The sequence below is a fragment of the Pipistrellus hanaki genome (genome assembly GCF_964339955.1).
Source record: "Pipistrellus hanaki genome assembly, chromosome: 13".
NCBI classification, from domain to species: Eukaryota; Metazoa; Chordata; class Mammalia; order Chiroptera; family Vespertilionidae; genus Pipistrellus; species Pipistrellus hanaki.
In genome coordinates, this window is record NC_140515.1 from 57,515,990 (window position 1) to 57,535,488 (window position 19,499).

The 19,499-nt window shown below is 53.6% G+C and overlaps 1 protein-coding gene across 7 annotated transcripts in view; it reads left to right on the plus strand.

The window, feature by feature from the left end:
* Positions 1-11,466: 11,466 nt before the first annotated feature.
* Positions 11,467-19,499, plus strand: part of ITPR1 (inositol 1,4,5-trisphosphate receptor type 1) — a 135,574-nt gene continuing 127,541 nt past the window's right edge. For all 7 annotated transcript variants that reach the window (XM_084902238.1, XM_084902239.1, XM_084902241.1 and 4 more), the window contains exon 1: positions 11,467-11,625. The gene's annotated coding sequence lies outside the window, so the exon portion shown is untranslated. The remainder of the gene's footprint in view (positions 11,626-19,499) is intronic.

Sequence of the window (19,499 nt, forward strand, 5' to 3'; positions counted from 1 at the left end):
GCTCAGTGGATAGAGCGTTGGCCTGCGGACTCAAGGATCCCAGGTTTGATTCTGATCAAGGGCATGTACCTTGGTTGCGGGCATATCTCCAGTAGGGGGTGGGCAGGAGGCAGCTGATCGATGTTTCTCTCTAATCCTCTCCTTTCCTCTCTGTAAAAATCAATAAAGTATATTTAAAAAAATAAAAAGAAAGAAGGAAAGAAAGAAAGAAAGGAAGAAAGAAAGAAAGAATTGGCCTCTAACATTTCCCAAATGATGCCCACAGGGCTGGCCTGCGGGCCCAGTCGGAGAAGCATGGCATGGTGAGCGAGGGCGGGGACTCGGCCGGTCTTGGCTGCTCAAAAGTGGAATGATGTCAGGCAACTTACTTAAACGTTGGAATTCTTTGCTTTCTCCATCGATCACCCTAAAAGCCTCTCTTAGGGCTGTGCTGAGGCGGCATAGGATGATCTGTGTAAGGAACACAGCACAGAGTAAAGCCTCCACACACGGCTTCTAGTTTAATGTGTTGTGTTTACCATGACTGCTGGGGACTTAGGGCAGGTCACTAAGGGTGAAATGTAAGACCCCGGAAGCGATCGGTGTGGCCTCAGAATCCACCTCCCACGCCTGCCAAAACTCCTCCACGTCTCCCCCCCGCGGGAAAGTGTTCTACTTTGCAGCTCCGCGGAGGTTTCCCGGAGGCAAGAGACTGAGGAACGAGCTTCCCCCACAGAACAGCGTGGAAAGGAAGCAGAAAGCTTTAAAGTCTTTTGAGAAATGTGGCTAACAATAGAAAGAGGAAACTCATTTGGGTGTGAGGCAATGGCTCCAGGACTGAATAAAAGCGAACTGGGCCAGGAGCAGATTAATTGGAAAATAATTGCAGAAAAGGAAAAGGAACTGTGCCGCTCGGCCCTCTGGGAAATCTGACAAAAGTCCTGTTTCGGAGGGTTTGTTCCCTCCCGGGTCTGGGGTAATTGGTGCCACAATCGTGTGAGAGAATGTAAGTCACCCCGGGGCCTCCCTTGTCCTGGACGGGGAGTTCTGTCTCGGTCACGGCAATCTCAGGGCGGGCCGGCCATGGGAAACCAGGACGTCCTATGATTCCCCAGGAGAAGGTGTCTCTGGTGAACTTGGCCGTGAGGGTGTGATGGGGCAGAAACAGAATGTTGGGGACCAGCTCGATTTGCAAGAAATATGAATCCTGCTTTGTGAACCATGTTTTGTTTTTTGTTTTGTTCTGATTGAAGAAGGCACGTTCTCACCTGGCTGGGGCTGCAGGTGGGCCCTGGGAGCTCACCTGGAAATGCAGCCGGTCCTCCCCACAGGGAGCTGCCTGTTTCCATGGAAAGATTAAACCGGAGCCACAGCCCTTTGGAGGCCCCCAGCCCTTGCACACCCACAGGCCTTCGCAAATCCCCAGCCCCCATGACCTGTAAACCGCCCATGTGGCCTACCCTTTGCCTACTTCCCATGCCATCTCTGTCCTTCTACCCAATATGAGCAGCTGGCTTATGGGGGTGCAGAGCAGATGTTTGTGGGTGACCCGCTGCTCTCCCACGCTGCACACAGGATTGGAATAAATGCTCATGTATGGTTCAGCTCTGTCTCTGCTGAATTGGCCCCAGGAGTGACAGGCAGCCGGGACCCCTGGATTGTCCGGTTACAGATGGGCTGGTCAGTAACTCAGTGGACTAACCCACTGCAGTCAGTAGTGGATTTAATGTCATTTTTTTAGGAACATGGGTATAATAAAAATATGTAACAAAGGACTTCAATGTGCCTTCTGTTTCTTTAAAAAAAAAAAAAAAAATTCCCATAACACAGGGCTGGGTCAGACGACAGTGGAGAGGCTGCGAGGTTCGCTTAGTGGCGGCCGCATGGGAGACCTGAGATCCTGATCACCAGCCTGGGGCGGGGAGGGACGAGGGAAGGCTGCCCCACCCGCAGGGCCTGGGCGGCTGTGGTTCCGGAAGGACCTGTGGCTCGAGGTGTCCGTTCCATTCCTGCAGCAGCAAAGGCAGGCTCGGAGCAGATCCCTCGTTTCTGAGATGTTTCCTCTCGAGTAGCCTTTTTCAGTACTTCCCGTGCAGCAGCAGGTCTGCGTGTCGTAAATAACTCCCTTTGCCAGCTCCCGCAGCAGTACGGTCACACTAACCATGAGAAGGCCATAGCATTAATCCCTGCAGCAACCGCCCCGGGAGGTGGACTCTGCACCCGTCCCTTTCAGAGAAGAAGCCCTACTAAGCTAAAAGTGGAAGGTCCTAGGACCCAAATGCAGCTTTTTTTTTTTTCTTTCTTTCTTTTAACGGCTTTATTGAGAAATAATTCACATGTCATACAAGTCACCCACTTACAGTGTACCATCTCACTTTATTTTTGAGTAATCAGAGATGTCCCATCATCCTCAAAATCCTCCTCATTATCTCAATCAAGAGATCCCAAACCTTCTAGAGGTCACCCACAGCCCCCAGCACCCAGTCCCGCTGGCCCTGGGCACACGCTGACCTCCTTTCTGTCTCGGCAGAGCTGTCCTTTCCAGACATCTCCCGCCAATGGGATCAGAGTCCACGTTTCATTTATCTGCTCGTCAGCTGGTGGGCACTGGGGCTGTTGCCGCCTCCCGCCCGTTTTGAATTAGGCGGCGGTAAACACCTGGGCCCACGCTTCATGTGGATGTCTGCCTCTACTTTTCCTGGGCAGACAGACGTCCCTCAGTGCCCAGCACACCCCAGGGAGAGCCAGGAGCGGGAAAACGCGGGCATTCTGCTCCCCGCTGTTTGCAGGCATGGTGGGCTTCTGAGCTCTGGCTTGTCCAGCATGCAGATAGCTTACTACCGTGTTCCCCCGAAAATAAGACATCCTCCGAAAATAAGACCTAGCGCATGGAAAGATAAGACATCCCTGAAAATAAGATCTAGCACATCTTTGGGAACAAAAATTAATATAAGACACTGTCTTATTTTCGGGGAAACGGGGTAGTTAGCACTGGCTACCCTGGATAAAAAGATTTCTTATGAATACATTTCTCTCTCTCTCCATATATATATATATATATATATATATATATATATATATATATATTTATATTTATATTTATATTTATATATATAATAATATATATTAAGTGAAATAGCGACACACAGTCATATTCACACTTTACTGGCTGCAATGAAGCAACATGGAATCACTTGCTGGCTGAGTTATTCCCTAAAACACATGGAAATGGGTTTTGTCTTCTTCCTTTTCTTTGCAGTGGATGGACTGACATGCCCTCAAGGGCCACGCTCTTGCTCCAGAACAGCACTCCAATATTGCGTCACCAGAAGTCTTTCTTTCCTGTTATTTTTAATATCAGTGTCTCTTCCCTTGCGATCGTGCCCTGAAAATAAATTAAGTGGAAGAGAAATGAAGGCTAATTTAATCTGAGAACCTACTTTCTCGCACTGATTTGGGGTCAGACTGTACACAAGTGAACTTTCCCAAAACCAGGCACACATGCTACTTGTCCCGAAGGCCAGGGGATTATTCAGTGACGCACACGTTTCCCACACGTGGCGGGCACTTACCCGAACCTGCTTCCGGGAAGCCCGCCTCTAGTTACTCGTTACGACGCGGAAATCTTTTCGCTGAGCCTCGTTACAACATTTGCTCATTCAGGGATAGAGCAGGATATTCAGAAACTTGCTTCTCCTGTGAGTGTGATTCTTGTAGAAATAATATTTCCCTTTTAAGCATACTTATTTATTTTTTAACTAGAGGCCCGGTGCACGAAATTTGTGCAGGAGAGGAAGGGAGGGCCTCCCAGCCTGCACCCTCTCGAAATCCAGGACCACTCAGGAGAGGTCCGACTTCTAGTTTAGGCCCGATCAGGCCCAAACCGGCAGTCAGACAGCCCTCTGCAATCCAGGACCCTTTGCTCCTAACCGCCTGCCTGCTGGCTCCTTAGTGCTGCATCAGAGGCAGGAGAGGCTTCCACCCGCCACTGCCCTAGCCAGGCTGAGTGGAGCTCCCGCTGTGCAAGCACTCCGACCACCAGTGGGCAGCTCCTGTGTTGAGCATCTGCCCCCTGGTGGTCAGTGTGCATCATAGCGACCAGTTGTTCCAGTCATTCTGGTTGTTCCTTCCTATTGGTTGCTTAGGCAGAGGATGGATGGATGGATGGATGGATGGCTGGATGGCTGGATGGATGGATGGATGGATGGATGGAAGGGTGGGTGGGTGGATGGATAGATAGATAGATAGAAAGATAGATAGATAGATAAGAGTACTATCTGTCTATTTAACTTCTCCCCAAGGAACACTGATTTTCACAGAAGGCTCATTTGCTCCAGGGGGTCCACTTCGGTCTGATTCTGAAGCATTTCGGGTTGGAGGAGGCTTAGACTGCCTAGAAATACTAATATGCTTCCTACTTCCTCCTCTCTCTCCTCCTAAGCGGCCACACTGTCACAGTGTCGATAAAAGGGCGCGAGGAGAGAAGCCAGGCAGCAGATGCAATTTCCCTCCGTCACTGGCTCTTTCGTGGTCAGTGGCCACGGATCATCCTCACAATGTGAGTCTTCGATGGAGAAGCGTTCCCGCATGGAGCGTCAGGTGCCTGGGTGGTGGGCAAGGACTGGAGGGCGACAGAGGACCCGGACAGCACCTTGGCCATGCCCGAGGCCCCAGCTGGGAGGCCTGCCAACGATTACCAGGAAGAACTATAGTGCTTCACCAGCTGAGGACTATCGCCTGTGACTGCAAACCTGGCGCATCTGCCTCTGTTTCCCTCCAAACACCACGTGGGGCACGCCTCTGGAAGGAGGTCCGGGTGAAGAGAAAGGCCGACAGCGAAGCCTGCTGCGTTCTATAACCCTCTGCCATTCCCCTGGAGCCCAACACCGCGCCTGGTAGAGGGTGTCAGTACCCATCAACTATCAGTGTGTGCAACCAGGCACTGGGGGAGCCAAGAAAATGTTCTGTTGCCGGGTTGGTGTGGTTCAGTGGTAGAGCCTGGGCCTATAAACCAGGAGATCTCAGTTTGATTCCCGGTCAAGGGCACATGCCTGGGCTGTGGGCTTGGTCCCCACTAGAGGGCGTGCAGGATGCAGCCTATCAATGATTCTCTCTCATTGGTGTTTCTCTCCCTTTCCCTTCCTCTCTGAAATCAATAAAAATATATATTAAAAAACAAACAAACACAAAACAATGTTCCTGCATAGATTCCTCTGTCACACTCCCTGCTCCTCCAGCCCCCCTTCCCTGGGCTGGCCCTGCATCGCGTCTGCCTCCAGCTCTCCATCCGTGTGGAGCTCAGAGACAATATCTGTTTGGAGACAATACCACAGAAAGATGGGATACAGGCTACCCAGAGCCTACGACTGCAATTACAGGGAGACACCACCTTACATTTGGGAACAAAGCGATGTGAGGAACAGAGGAAGCAGGTCCTTTGCTTGAGTCTGGACCTCCTGACACAGCCCGGAAGTGAAAAGGCGGCGCCTCTGCTTGATTGGCAGCTGAATACAGCAGACCTGGGTGCTGCTCTCCTGGCCAGGTCTACGGGTCCTTGGACACTCTTCCCGGGAGAAGTGGCGATGAGGCTGTGAGGGTTCTCTCCTGTTCCACTTCCTTTTCTCAGGCAGTGTTCCCTCTGCCTCGCTGGCTGACTGAGAAGATCCCCAGGGACTTAGTGCAACAATCCCAACGCCTCCTGACCTGGAGACCTTCACACAAGTCGCCCGGTTATAGCAACTACTGGCTTTGCTTTTCCCTAGAATAGGGGTGTCGAACTCAATCAGAGAAGGGGCCAAAATCTAAAATCCAGCCTAAATCGCGGGCCGAATGGTTTACTGAACAGTCATAAACTGACAATGTCATAAACTGACAGCGGAGTGCAGTGATGACAGCGCGGTGCGGGCCACATTGCAAGGCCTGGCGGGCTGGATTTGGCCCGCGGGCCTTGTGTTTGACACATGTGCCCTAGAAAGTTAAATTTGATCTGAGAAGCTACTTTCTCATATTGGTTTGGGGGTAGATTCTTCTTCTTCTTCTTCTTCTTCTTCTTCTTCTCCTCCCCCTCCTCCTCTTCCTCCTCTTCCTTTTTTCAGGAAGGAAAGCAAACACAATGCAAAGATTTTCTAATAGCAGCTTCTCACTCTACTTCTCAAACCAAGTGAGCTTCTGCAAAGCCAGATTTCTAAATAATTTATTGCACTCAACTTTCACCTTCAAGGGCATAAAATAATTTCCCAACATAAATGTGAAATGATCATAGAAATATCTATTTATATGACAAAATTTTAGACTGTTTTTTTTTAATAAAAGAGGTAAGTGTGAGTGATTTTTATATGAAGTAGGCATGCATTTTTTGAGAGTGAGTTCCAGGCGCAATGAGATTCCACATCTGATCACTGTAGGGCTTGTCTCCTACTGACCAGAGCCTTCTCCTACATCTAACCATGAAGCCACTATCACACCTAAGAAAATAATTAATTCCACAGTTTTCCTTAATAGTCTAGACTCAAACTTTTCCAGTTGCTGAAAAATGTCTTCCATCAATTTGTTTTTTATTTTTCTTTCAACCTAGCATCCAATCAAGGGTCACACGTTACATTTAGGAAGTTACAGTTGCTTTAATCTTTTTAAATCTAGATAATCCTCCTGCTTTTTCTCTCTCTCTCTCTCTCATGACACTGATGTATTGGAAGATCTAGGCCAGTGGTCGGCAAACTGTGGCTCTCGAGCAGCGGTTTGCCGCTCTGTTGACTAATGAGTTTGCCAACCACTAGCTATGTCATAAGCCCCTAAATGGCTAGTGGCTAGTGTCCTGGAAAGCACAGGTGTAGAACATTTTTCCAGGAGAAAAGAAAAAAGTAGCGTGAAGGAGAAGGAACCCACCTTCCTCTCCCGGGAATGGGGGTGAGTGGGCAGGGCCTTTCTGATGACAGACTTCATCACCAATCACACGTCGCCATGGAGAGACCCTCATGTTTACAGAGAAGTGAGCAAGCCTTCTTTCTAGTGGCCTCGTCGCTGCTTGGACCTGCGACCAGTTACAGTGGAATAGAACCCTTCACCCACACGGGCCGAGGGAACCGTCTATGAGATAAGTGGCCTAGCTTGTGTGCTCAAAAATGTTCATCTCACCTGCCGTATACGTGGCCCTCCTGTTAAAACACTTTAACAGTGTTTTTATGGTCCTAACCGGTGTGGCTCAGTGGATAGAGCATCGGCCTGCAGACTCAAGGGCCCCAGGTTCGATTCGGGTCAAGGGCATGTACCTTGGTTGCGGGCACGTCCCCAGTAGGAGGTGTGCAGGAGGGAGCTGATCAATGCTTCTCTCTCATAGATGTTTCTAACTCTCTATCCCTCTCCCTTCCTCTCCGTAAAAAAAAAAAATCAATAAAATATATATTTTTAAATAAAAATGTTTTTATTGACTTTACAGAGGAAGGGAGGGGAGAGAGAGAAACATTGACATATAGAGAAAAATCAATAAATATGCCCTGATAGGGAATAGAACTGGCAACCTTTTGATGCATGAGATCAAGCTCAACCAACCAAGCCACACTGGCCAGGGCTTAACACACGTTTCTGAACACTCTTCCCACGTATCTAGTAAGAGGAGCAGGCAGAGGACGGAGGCTGCTGGGTGGGGAGGCAGAGTATATGCTGCCTGAATAAAGCATGGTCCTGCCTTGTGCGGGAGGAAAGGCCAGGGCTAAAGCAGTTAAGGTAAGGTGACCAGACGTCCCACTTTTGGCAGGACAGTCCCGATTTTTAACAATTTGTCCCGCGTCCCACGGCGTTTTAAAACATCTTTTCAAAAATTGGGACTTTTTAAAAATATATATTTTATTGATTTTTTACAGAGAGGAAGGAAGAGGGATAGAGAGTTAGAAACATCGATGAGAGAGAATCATTGTCCAAGCTGCCTCTTGCACACCCCCTACTGGGGATGTGCCCGCAACCACAGTACATGTCCTTGACCGGAATCGAACCTGGGACCTTTCAGTCCGCAGGCCGATGCTCTATCCATTGAGCCAAACCGGTTTCGGCAAAAATTGGGATTTTTTTTAAAGCGCTGCGGGATAAATTGTTAAAAATCAGGACTGTCCCACCAAAAGCGGGACGACTGGTCACCTTAAGTTAAGGGTCCAGCGTTTGCTGAACGTTGAGGAGGAAAGTCACCCCACTCAGCTCTCCAAGACCAAGCTTCCTTCGGAAAACCCACGTTAAGATTCCATCGTGCTTTTGAGTTAGAAACACATGAAATTGTTACCCTCAAGTCTTCACCAGTTATATTAGCCTAGACTGGCGTGTGGAATTTGAAAAGTAGAGCCAAAAACCCTTTAGAAAAGTTTTGTTTTCATGGGGGGGGGGGTGGATGGAGAAGATGGGGACCCCTTTGTTGTCTCATGCTGGGGGAATTTTTAAAAACATATTTTTTTGATTTCAGAGATGCAGGGAGAGAGATAGAAACATCAATGATGAGAATCATTGATGGGCTGCCTCCTGAACACCCTATCCTGGGGATGGAGCTCACACCCTGGGCATGTGCCTGACCAGGAATGGAACTGTGACCTCCTGGTTCATAGATTGATGCTCAACCACTGAGCCACACTGGCCTGCCACGACGAGGGTTTCTTGATGGCGGGGAGAGGCATCGGGCAGAGGCCTGAGAGCCCAGTGACCAGAGGCGGTGCAGAAAGAGCGGAGGGGCAAAGTGCATGCAATAGACACAAACTCCGCCTTCAGAGCAGTGCCCATGCCTGGACCGGCATTAAATGCCTATCTGAGCAGACCCATCTGATGCAAATGCTCACATCGGAAGGCTGTGGGGTGGTGGTGAAGATCCAGGGTTGGGGAGTCAGAGAGCCCAACCCCTGTGTGACTTGGGGGGGGGGGAGTTGCTTAACGCCTCTGTGCCTCAGTTTCCCATAAGCAAAAAGTGATTCCTTAATAGGATCTGATGAGCTAATGCACATAAAGAGCTTAGATTAGTGCCGGGCACACGGCAGGTAGCCGATAAAGGCAGCTGTTAGGATTAACCTTGGCATTCTGTCGGTAATAGTCTGTTCCCCTAATTCACTCCTGGCGTTTACCAGACTGCTGACTGTACGTCCGGTGGCCATGCCAGTAGAAAGCGGGAGAATTCACATGGTCTTCTCCTCCTCCGATGGCAAAACTGGGGCAGAGATGAAAATGAGTCGCCCAGGGCTCCGGCTGCTCCTGAAAGCGCTGGATTTCCCCGAAGACCAGGACTCGCTGCCCTGGAGGCGGGAGCGGAATCCAGGCTGCGCTACTTAGCGCCGGCCCCGGGGAAATCACCTGGTTTCCCTGCGCCCGCGGCGGTGCGGCCCGCAAACCGGGATAGCGGCTGTGCCTGTGCCCAAAGGTTGCAAAAACGCAGCCACACTGACGCACAGACGTGCCTACGGTCCGGGCTCAGGAGCATCAGCCTCCCCGCCTGTGATGAGGGCTGTGGCTGTCAGAGCAGATCCACGTGGCGCAGGCAGGGGTGTATCTTGGCTCACCATCACGCCCCGGCGCCTGGCACCCAGTAGGCATTCAGGGAAACGTTTGTGGAATGAATGCACGTCGTCTGAGGGGCGGGGGGACAGCCGGCTGACTGCCTGGGAGCGTCGTGGCCCCTGCCCTCCTTCCCCAAGCCGGAGCCCAGGCCCCTCTGGGCAAAGGGCTGAGACCCCCTGGCCCGCCTGGCTGCGCACCTCTGCAGCCGCGTTCCCTCCGAAGCCCTGTGTTTTGTTTTTTGTCTCCCGCCGCTTCCCCCTGGTTTGCGGTTACTTATTTAAGCATTTACAGCTCCTGGGAGCAGAGGAGCTGCTGGAAGCAGGGTCAGGCCGAGGTCGCGGTCTGTATTTGTTTTGTGCACCCCAATCTCCCCTTCACCCTCATCTCAGCGCTGGCCAGGGACAGCACAGCTCCAGTGCTTGTGCCGGGAGGAGAGTCCCATCCCTGCCGGTCCGGTTCACCAAAGCACCCTGGAGCCGCTAGCCCGCGCCCTTCTCCCCGCACCCCTCCCCCCTTTTGCACGGACTTCATTTTCCGTGCAAACCCGAGCTGATTAAACAGAGACAACCTCGCGCCTTTAATCCCCGACCGCAAAAACTGGCGTTTCTGTGCCCTGGATTGCTGACATTCTTGGCTCGCGCGCCCGGCGCGGGGAGGGCGGGCTCCCGGCGGCCAAAACTTCCCGGAGCAGAAACCCGAGCCGCTCCCAGGCGGCACCTGGGAGCGCGGGTCAGGGGCCAGCCAGAGGAGGGTCCCCAGAGGGTGGGGGCGCCCTCCAGGGGTGGCTTCGGGTGGCAGGCTCCAAACCCCGCCGGCTCCGGGCGAGGACCCAAGTGCGGACCCTGGACGCCCCACAGGACGCCCCGCCCCGCCCCGCCCGCGGCGCCGGGGATTCTGGGATTTGTAGTCCGTTCCGTCGCCCCAGGGCCTCCGCGACCCCGGCCTCGGACTACATTGCCCAGGGAGCCTTCCGGCCTATATAAGGCTCTGGGGAGCCGCTTCAAAGTGCAGTAACCATGTGGCTGTGCTGCTGAGGCGCTTCCTCAGGCTCGCCGCCGGGTGGGAGGAGAGAAGGAGGAGGAGGAGGTGGAGGAGGAGGAGGCAGGGAGAGGGTGGAGAGAGAAAGCCACGCCGAGAGGAGGTGTGGGTGTTCCGCTTCTATCCTAACGGAACGAGCTCCCGCTTCGCGAGCATGGGATCACCCGGCGGCTGCTGACCCCGCTCCTCGCCCTGCGCCCCCAGACCGGCGTGCTCCCAGGGCAGCAAGGTAGCGGCTGGGGCCGGGCCGAGGGCGCGGGGAGTTGGACTGTCCCCGGGACGCACAAGTTTTTGCGCCGCTCTGGGAGTGCTCGGTGGCTTTGCAAGCACTTGCAGGCATTTGCGGGTTCTTTTACTGCGGGCCTTTTTTTTGGGGGGGGGGGGGTGTTCATTTGCGGTTATAAACATTTTGACCCCAGTGACTCGCTTTGAGGGCGACCCTGTCTGGGTTGGAATGGCACCCCCCCGGAGTTGGAAACTGTTGCAGCAGCTGCAGGAAATAGGTTGTGTTTTTCGGGGGGGCGGGCGGGTGGTGGTTGTGGGGGTGTCATGTGGAGTCCGCTCAAGGAAACCATCTTTCTCGAAACGTAACCCTCGCTTGAGCCGCACAGTTGGGAGAGGCGTGCTTGTGTGTGTGTGTGTGTGTGTGTGTGTGTGTGTGTGTTGGGGGGTATAAAACGGGGAGCGGGGAGGGAGGAAGTGGGGACAAAGCCCCGTGGGGATGCGGGTTTCTGACCCTCGGCCTCCCGGTGCTGTGGGAGCCGCCAAACTCTTCCCTTAGTCCCGGCCCGGCGCGGGCCAGCTTGGTGGTGCCCAGCCTGGTTGTGGGCTGCACCCTGGAAGTGGGCACCGAGGTTACCCGGGCTCTTCGCTCACGTGATCCCACCCACCGGCCTGTCAACTGGGGGGGGGGGTGTCTCAGGAAGGAGGTTACAGAAGGTGGAAGGGGGGCCGTGGAGCTTCTCCCCAGGGACCCCCGCTGTGTCTCACACGCAGTCTTCTCTCTCAGCCCCAGGAGCTGACCTCGGGCCGGACTCGCACCCAGGCGGGACGTGTTGTGGCGGCGGAGTGCCTGACCCGCGTCAGGTGAGTGGGAGCCTGAAAGCTGCGGGCAATGATGCGTTCCGGGCCTCAGCCTCGGCCCGCCTGCCGTCCTCTCCACGGAGCCCTGGAGGTGGGGCGGGGAGGGAGAAGGGAACTCCGCGGTGGCTCCAGCTCCACAGCGGGACCTGGCCCTGGGGAGAGCTTGGGGAGCAGGTGGTTCCCGGGGCCAGTCTGCCCCCAGCTCTGGCCGTGGCCCAGAATGGAAGCAGCCTGCAGGCCCAGGAGAGGAGGGCACAGGCCATCCTGGGAGGGGTAGGCCGGGGGCATAGAAGGGGCGTCTGTCCGTCCGTTGGTGGCCTGGGAATGCAACTCGCCAGGCAGCGTGCTGATGACTTAAATCCTGAGGGATGCAGTGCCTCAGGCTGCCAAGACGTGGAAGCAAAAAGGAACGGCTCCTCTCGTTCAAAAATAGTCACTTTCTTTTTTTCTCGCCGTGAACGTGTGCTCAGTTAGGGGCGGCCGGACTGCGCGAACTGAAAGTGGCGGCCGCCGCATGGAAAGAGGTAGAACTTTAAAAAGGGAAGTTAGTTCTTGAAGCAGGAGGTGATGGCATCCAGCCTGGGGCATGAACCCTCTCTCTGCATGTCCAGGATCTGAGGGTCCCCCTGTGAGGGGCCTGTGGGGTAGGAGCTGAGGGCCGCCTTTATCTGTAAACAAGCAGCTCCTACACCCCCCTCCCCGCCCCCCGAAATGGCCAGGCTGCACTTCAAAAAAGGTTTTCACGGGTCCCCATTGCTGCAGTCCAAGTTTTTCCCTGTGAAATGCTCAGGAGCGGGGTGAACCACAGGGTAAGGGGGGGGGGCAGGAGTGGTGTGTGCTGGGACTTAGAAACTTCTTTAACTTTCTAAATATTTAGCTGTTCCCTGGGCTACAATCTTGGGGCTTTGCTAATTAGAAAAGAAAAGCCAGACACTTCATTATGGTCGTCCAGGGCTCTTGTTTCCTGCTGATAAGATCCTGGGGCGCGGGTGCGGAGCATTCGGATGTGTGAGGGCTGTTCCTTCGGGGAGCTCCAGGGACGGGCCCGCCGAGGGGCACTCAGAGGCCAGGCCTGGGTCAGCTCGCCTGCCTGCGCCGCGTGAGCTGCAGACCCCGTGCGACCGGCCCAAGTCCCCTGCAGCTGGCTGCTACCCCCGTGCCCACACGTGAAGTACGAGTCAGCCGGGTCCAGACCGGCTGTCACAGAACCCGGGGTGCAGGTACAGGTAGAGAACCTGAGGCGCGGAGAGTGGAATTGTGTGGGAGGCAGGTATAACCGTAACCGCAGGCGGCTGTCCTGTGCCCCAATGGCCACCCCGGTTGGGGGCCGGGAGGGAGAAGCTAGGAGTCGCCATGAAGTTATTGCTGTTGCTGAAACAAGTCTTGCTTCTGTGGCCCCCAGGGGGAATGGGCACCGTGCCCTGATGGAGGAAGGAGATGGTGTGGCCGCAGGTGTGGGGACGGCAGAGGGTGGCGCTGAAGGAGGGGTGTGGGGCGCTTTGGGAAGCTGAGTGCTGGCAGCCTGGACGAGAGGAAAGGAAGCCGGACCCTGGGGAACGTTGTCTGAGCCCGGCCTCAGGGGCATCTCCTGCCTGAGTGCCACCTCGATCGGCTCCATCCAGGCCTCTGAGCCGGTGGAAGGAGTCGGGCATGTCCCCATCTGAATAGGAAATCTTTTTTTGTTTAAATATATCTATGTATTCATACACACGCACACACACATTATTGATTTCAGACAGAGGGTAGAGAGACAGATAGAAACATCGATGAGATGATGAGAGAGAATCATTGATCGGCTGTCTCCTGCTCTCCCCACACTGGGGATCGAGCCTGCAACCTGGGCCTGTGCCCTGCCCGGGAATCGAACCGTGACGACCCGGTTCCTAGGTTGACACTCAAAAGGAACAAAATCTTTTCATGTTCCTTGCAGTCTGCTCTGAGGCTGGTTGAGCAGAACCCTTTTTTCTTTCTTCTGCGCGTGTGTTAAAAGCACAGCCTGCTCTGTGAATAATTCACATCAGAGCAGAGTCCCCGAGCAGGACTGCCTGTCGGGTGGGGAGAGCGCGTCACGCTCTGAATGCACTGCTCCTGGCCTTGCTCGGAGCCCAGGACGCTGCTGGCGCCCACAGGATGCTGCCCGTTTCAGCAAAGGGGTCCCTCCGCGGGGAACGGGCGTCTTCTCTGTCGGGGCAGGAGCTGGGGTTGGCTGCTGAGAGAAGTAGGTGAACTCCAGGCACATCGGGTGCCTTATTCCTCAAAATATTCTCCAAGGAGGAAGACCAGGGAAGGAAAGCGAGACAGAGAGAGGAGAGAAATTTCTAATCCAGTGGCACATAACCAGCCGACTTTCAGAGAAAAAGATGGAATGGCTTTTTTGCTCATTTATAGTGATCTCATGAAAATGGTCTATTTCTTTAGGAGCAGCTCTTAAAAAGCAAGCCGATGCGGCCCTGGCCGGTTTGGCTCAGTAGTTGGGGTGTCAGCCCTCTGACTGAAGGGTCGTAGGTTCGATACCAGTCTGGGACACCTATCTTGGTGGCAGGCTTGACCCCCAGCCCCAGTCGGCCAAGGGCGCATGCAGGAGGCAACCAATCAGTGTGTCTCTCTCACATCAACGTTTCTCTCTCTCTCTGTCTCTCACCCTTCCTCCCATTCTCCAAAAAGAAAAGAAAAGAAAAGAAAAAAAAGAATAAAATCCATTTAAAAAACATCCTCAGGCAGAAACCGGTTTAGCTCAGTGATTAGAGTGTTGGCCTGCTGACTGAAGGGTCCCAGGTACGATTCCCGTCAAGGGCATGTACATTGGTTGCGGGCACATCCCCAGCAGGGAGTGTGCAGGAGGCAGCTGATTGATGTTCTCTCTCATCGATGTTTCTAGCTCTCTATCCCTCTCCCTTCTTCTCTGTAAAAAATTAATAAAATATATTTTAAAAAATCCTCGAGTGAGGATTAACAACAACAACAAAACAGCAAACCGATGTGAAACAGCACACACCTCATGGGCACAGCAAAAAAGCACCCCACAGGGAATAGCAGTAGGCCTGGCGTTGGGTTTCTGGGTCACGCTACCCCGGGCCCCCTCATTAAGGGGCCTGCACAAAGCCACTGTCCCGTCTCGTTTGCTGCCGGTTTGATCTCCTGACACAGAACACATGGCACGCAGGCTCTCAGGCGCTGGAAGGGCCTACGACTTCTCTGTTCCCTTTGGTGTGTGGAGTCGGCTCTTTCGGTGAAGTCGGCACAGGAAGGGTTGAAGTCCGAGACAGGACAGGGCAGAGGCATTGGGCGTGATCAGTCTATTCAAGAAATCCTAATACCTGTTAGAGTGGTCACAATCTAGGCCAGCAGTCGGCAAACTCATTAGTCAACAGAGCCAAATATCAACAGCACAACAATTGACATTTCTTTTGAGAGCCAAATGTTTTAAACTTAAACTTCTTCTAACGCCACTTCTTCAAAATAGACTCGCCCAGGCCGAAAACTGACTTCTGCGCATGGGCCACAAAGTTTCGATCGCACTGTATGTGCGTGCCCGCACGTGGTATTGTGTGGAAGAGCCACACTCAAGGGGCCAAAGAGCCACGTGAGGCTCGCCAGCCCCGGTTTGCTGACCACGGGTCTAGGTGTTGATTCCATTGAGGGTTGTCTCTGTGCCCGGTGTGTTCTAAGTGCTGGGGACCCCGCCGTGCAAGGCCCGCTCCCTGCACACCTGGGTGTGTGTGTGTGGGGGGGGGGGCGTGCAGCATGATGAGCAGGTGCTGGGGGGGAACAGGTGTCCCTGCTGCGAAGAGGAAGCAGCAGAGCGAGGGGGGCAGAGGGGTACACGCAGGCGAGGAGGAGGAGCAGGCGGAGCCGTGGGCAAGGAGGCCGATGCGGTCGCTGCGGAAAGCAACATGAGGCCCCTCCACACATTAAACAGAGAGAGACCAGCCGAAACCAGTTTGGCTCAGTGGATAGAGCGTCGGCCTGCGGACTGGAAGGTCCCAGGTTCGATTCCGGTCAAGGGCATGTACCTTGGTTGCGGGCACATCCCCAGTGGGGGGTGTGCAAGAGGCAACTGATTGATGATTCTCTCTCATCAATGTTTCTGACTCTCTATCCCTATCTCTTCCTCTCTGTGAAAAATCAATAAAATATATATTAAACAGAGAGAGACCAGAGGGTCCAGACTTCCGCTGGTGAGGACTGGAGCGGATCCGTGCACTCATTTTCAAAGCAGCGCTGCTCCCAACAGCCAACACGTGGAGACGCCCGAGTGCCCACACAGGTGAAGGGATAAGTGAACGTGGCCTTACAGGTGCCGGGTATTGTTCGCCTTCAAGAGGAAGGACATTCCCACACACGCACCACATGGGGGAGCCGGGAGGGTGTTGTGCTAAGTCAGTGGTCGGCAAACTGCGGCTCTCCAGCCACATGTGGCTCTTTGGCCCCTTGAGTGTGGCTCTTCCATAAAATACCACGTGCAGTTGAAACTTCGCAGCCCATGTGCAGGATCGTTTTCGGCCTGGGCGAGTCTATGTTGAAGAAGTGGAGTAAGAAGAAGTTTACGTTTAAAAAATGTGGCTCAAAAGAAATTTCCATCGTTGTCCTGTTGATATTGGGCTCTGTGGACTGATGAGTTTGCTGACCACTGCTCCTTGATGAATAGGTGAACCTACAGGGGTTTGGACAGCGCCTCCTCGGGACCCAGCGATATTACTATCCTCAGTGCAGCCTTCTGCCTCCGGCACGCCCCCTGCTGGGGATCGAGCCCGAAACCCGGGCATGTGCTCTGACTGGGATTGAGCTGTGACCTCCTGGTCACACTGGAGACCGCCCAGTGTCCGTCTGTCTGTCTCTCCTTTCCCTAAGGAGCTGCCCCAGAGCACCCCAGCTAGCATCTCCCTCAGGGGCACGACGTTCCAGACGCGTGGTTCTCTCTGAGGACGAAGCGGCCGCTTTCGCACGGACACACATAGGCCAGCAGCACGCTGTCGCTTTCCGAGCCAAAGGCAGTGAGACCTTAGGAGGCAAAGCTAAGCCGCCACACCGGTCCCCCCAACCCCACTGCCCGCGATGAGGCCCCGACTCTCCCCACGGGGACGTGCACGCGTGTGTGTAGGTTTCTATGTCATGAAAAGGGGTGCCTGCCCTTTTGCTCCGAATCGCGAACGTCCCTCCTGTTGAGAGGCGGACGCCCGCGCCTTCCCTTCTCCAGAGGTGGCTCTGTCTTTGCTGGGGCTTCCGGTGAGTGAGGGGGCTTCCGGTGAGCGAGGGGGCTTCCGGTGAGCGAGGGGGCTTCCGGTGAGCGAGGGGGCTTCCGGTGAGCGAGGGGGCTTCCGGTGAGCGAGGGGGCTTCCGGTGAGTGAGGGGGCTTCCGGTGAGTGAGGGGGCTTCCGGTGAGTGATGGGGCTTCCGGTGAGTAAGGGGGCTTCCGGTGACCGAGGGGGCTTCCAGTGAGTAAGAGGGCTTCCGGTGAGTGAGGGGGCTTCCGGTGAGCGAGGGGGCTTCCGGTGAGTGATGGCACGCGTGGACGGCATCACAGGGCCGACAGGCGTGCCATTCGGTGCCCTCCCGTCACAGGCCCCGGCTTCCTCATCCCGTGTCTGCTGTTGTTTTAAGGAGGCGAAATGGAGGATAAAGCCCTATCAGGTGTTCGCCATCTTGTGACAGAGTTAAAGCCCAGCAGTCGTTCCTCTAAATACAGAACTTCTCACTTGTTCTCCGAAGTAACCTAATGCCGGAAGGTAGGTAGGGCCTGCGGTTAAAAGAAAAACTTTAGCCCCGGCAGGTTTGGCTCAGCGGATAGAGCACCGGCCTGTGGACTGAAGGGTCCCAGGTTCGATTCCGATCAAGGGCGTGTGCCTTGGTTGCGGGCACAGCCGCAGTAGGGGTTGTGCATGAGGCAGCTGATCGATGTTTCTCTCTCATTGATGTTTCTAGCTCTCTATTCCTCTCCCTTCCTCTCTGTAAAAAATCAATAAAATATATTTTTTTTAAAAGAAAGAAAGAAAACCTTTACGCCCCGGCCGGTGTGGCTCCGTTGGGTGAGCATCGTCCCGTGCACCAAGAGGGCACAGGTTCCATTCCCAGTCGGCACAGCTCGGGTGTCAGGCTTGAGCCCCCAGCAGGGCACTTGCATGAGGCAACCTATCTGTGGTTCTTGCTCATTGATGTTTCTCTCCCTCTCCCTCTCTCTTCCTCTCTGTCTCTAAAGTATAAAAACGTTTTTAAAATGTTTAAAAAAAAACAACTTTGCTATAGAACATTTGGAACGTCTGTAACATCGAGATCCTGGTGTATATGGCGAAGCCCTCATTACGCATTTCTGCCCTCCACGGCTCCTTGATGACCGATCCTGTTTCATCCGCGTCCTCAGCTCTCATCTTGGGTGACTGGGAAGCACATCCCCGGCGTACTCGTTCATGTGTGTACCAGGAGGTCTCTGTCCTGTTGGGATTCTTTTCTAAATCATAATCACCCGCCTCAAGAACTCGCAGAACTTCAGCTGGAAAGAAGTTGAATCTGTCTTTTCACTTCCTTGACCTATATATTTAAAAATACATATCTATATTAATAAAATGATAATATGCTAATTAGACCAGACATATTCTGGACATCTTGGACAAAGCCATGGTGGCGGGGGCTGAGGCAGAGGAGGTTAGGGGCAACCAGGTCAGAAGAGAGAACGGTTAGGGGCGACCAGGCCGGCAGGCAGAGTGGTTAGGGACAATCGGGATCAGGCCTAACCCAGCAATTAGACATCCCCCAAGGGGTCCCAGATTGGAGAGGGTGCAAACTGGGCTGATGGACCCCCCTCACCCATGTGTGCCTTGGGCCTCTAGTATTATATAATACGTATTTCCCAGTGTGAATTAGGATTCAAGTAAGGTTGATACATTATAAGTGATTACTTTAAAAAAGACAAACATTTTTATTGATTTCAGAGAGGAAGGGAGGGAGGGAGGGAGGGAGGGAGGGAGAGAGAGAGAAAGAGAGAGAGAGAGAGGAATATCAATGATGAGAGAATCATGGATCTGCTGCCTTCTGCTCACCCCCTATGGGGATGGAGCTGGGCATGTGCCCAGACTGGGAATCGAACTGTGACCTCCTGGGACATAGATGGCGTCATGCTCCAGCACTGAGCCACACTGGCCGGCAAAACCTGTACATTTTAAATGAAAGCTTTTCCCAAAGGCAGTCACACATCCCTGCCTTTATAAAGGAATCCCAAGCAGCGTGCTCTGACTCTTTGCTTGGTCTCTGTCTTAGCTAAGGCGAGGCGTGTCCTGGGCCGGCAGGAAGTCGCTCTTGTTCTCCATCCGGGGTTTTCACGCTGTGTGGCACCCTGGAGGAGGCTGTGACATCGGTTACATGGCCCTTGGCCAGTGGATTATTGATTGGTTTATTTTTTAATATATTTTTATTGATTTCAGAGAGGAAGGGAGAAGGGGAGAGAGAGAGAGAGAAAAAATCAATGAGGAGAGAGAATCATGGATCGGCTGCCTCCTGCACGCTCCCTGCTGGGGATCGAGCCTGCCACCCGGGCACATGCCCTGACCGGGAATCCAACCCTGACCTCCTGGTTCACGGGCAGATGCTCAGCCACTGAGCCACACCGGCCAGGCTGGAATATTTTTTTAAATGGAGTAGACTAGAGTAGAAAATATCCAAGGATATTGCTCAGCTACTTTAAAAGAACTGTGTCCATTGCAACAGACATCCTCATTCATTCTCTCTGTGTCTGGCGCGCGCACGCACACACACACACACACACACACACACACACATACACGCATGAGCACACAGAACACTGGGCTGTAAGTTTCTGACGGGGTTGCAGTCCCAAGTGTAAGAAACAGTATCCCACATCTCTGTGACCCTGTGGTCACCAGACC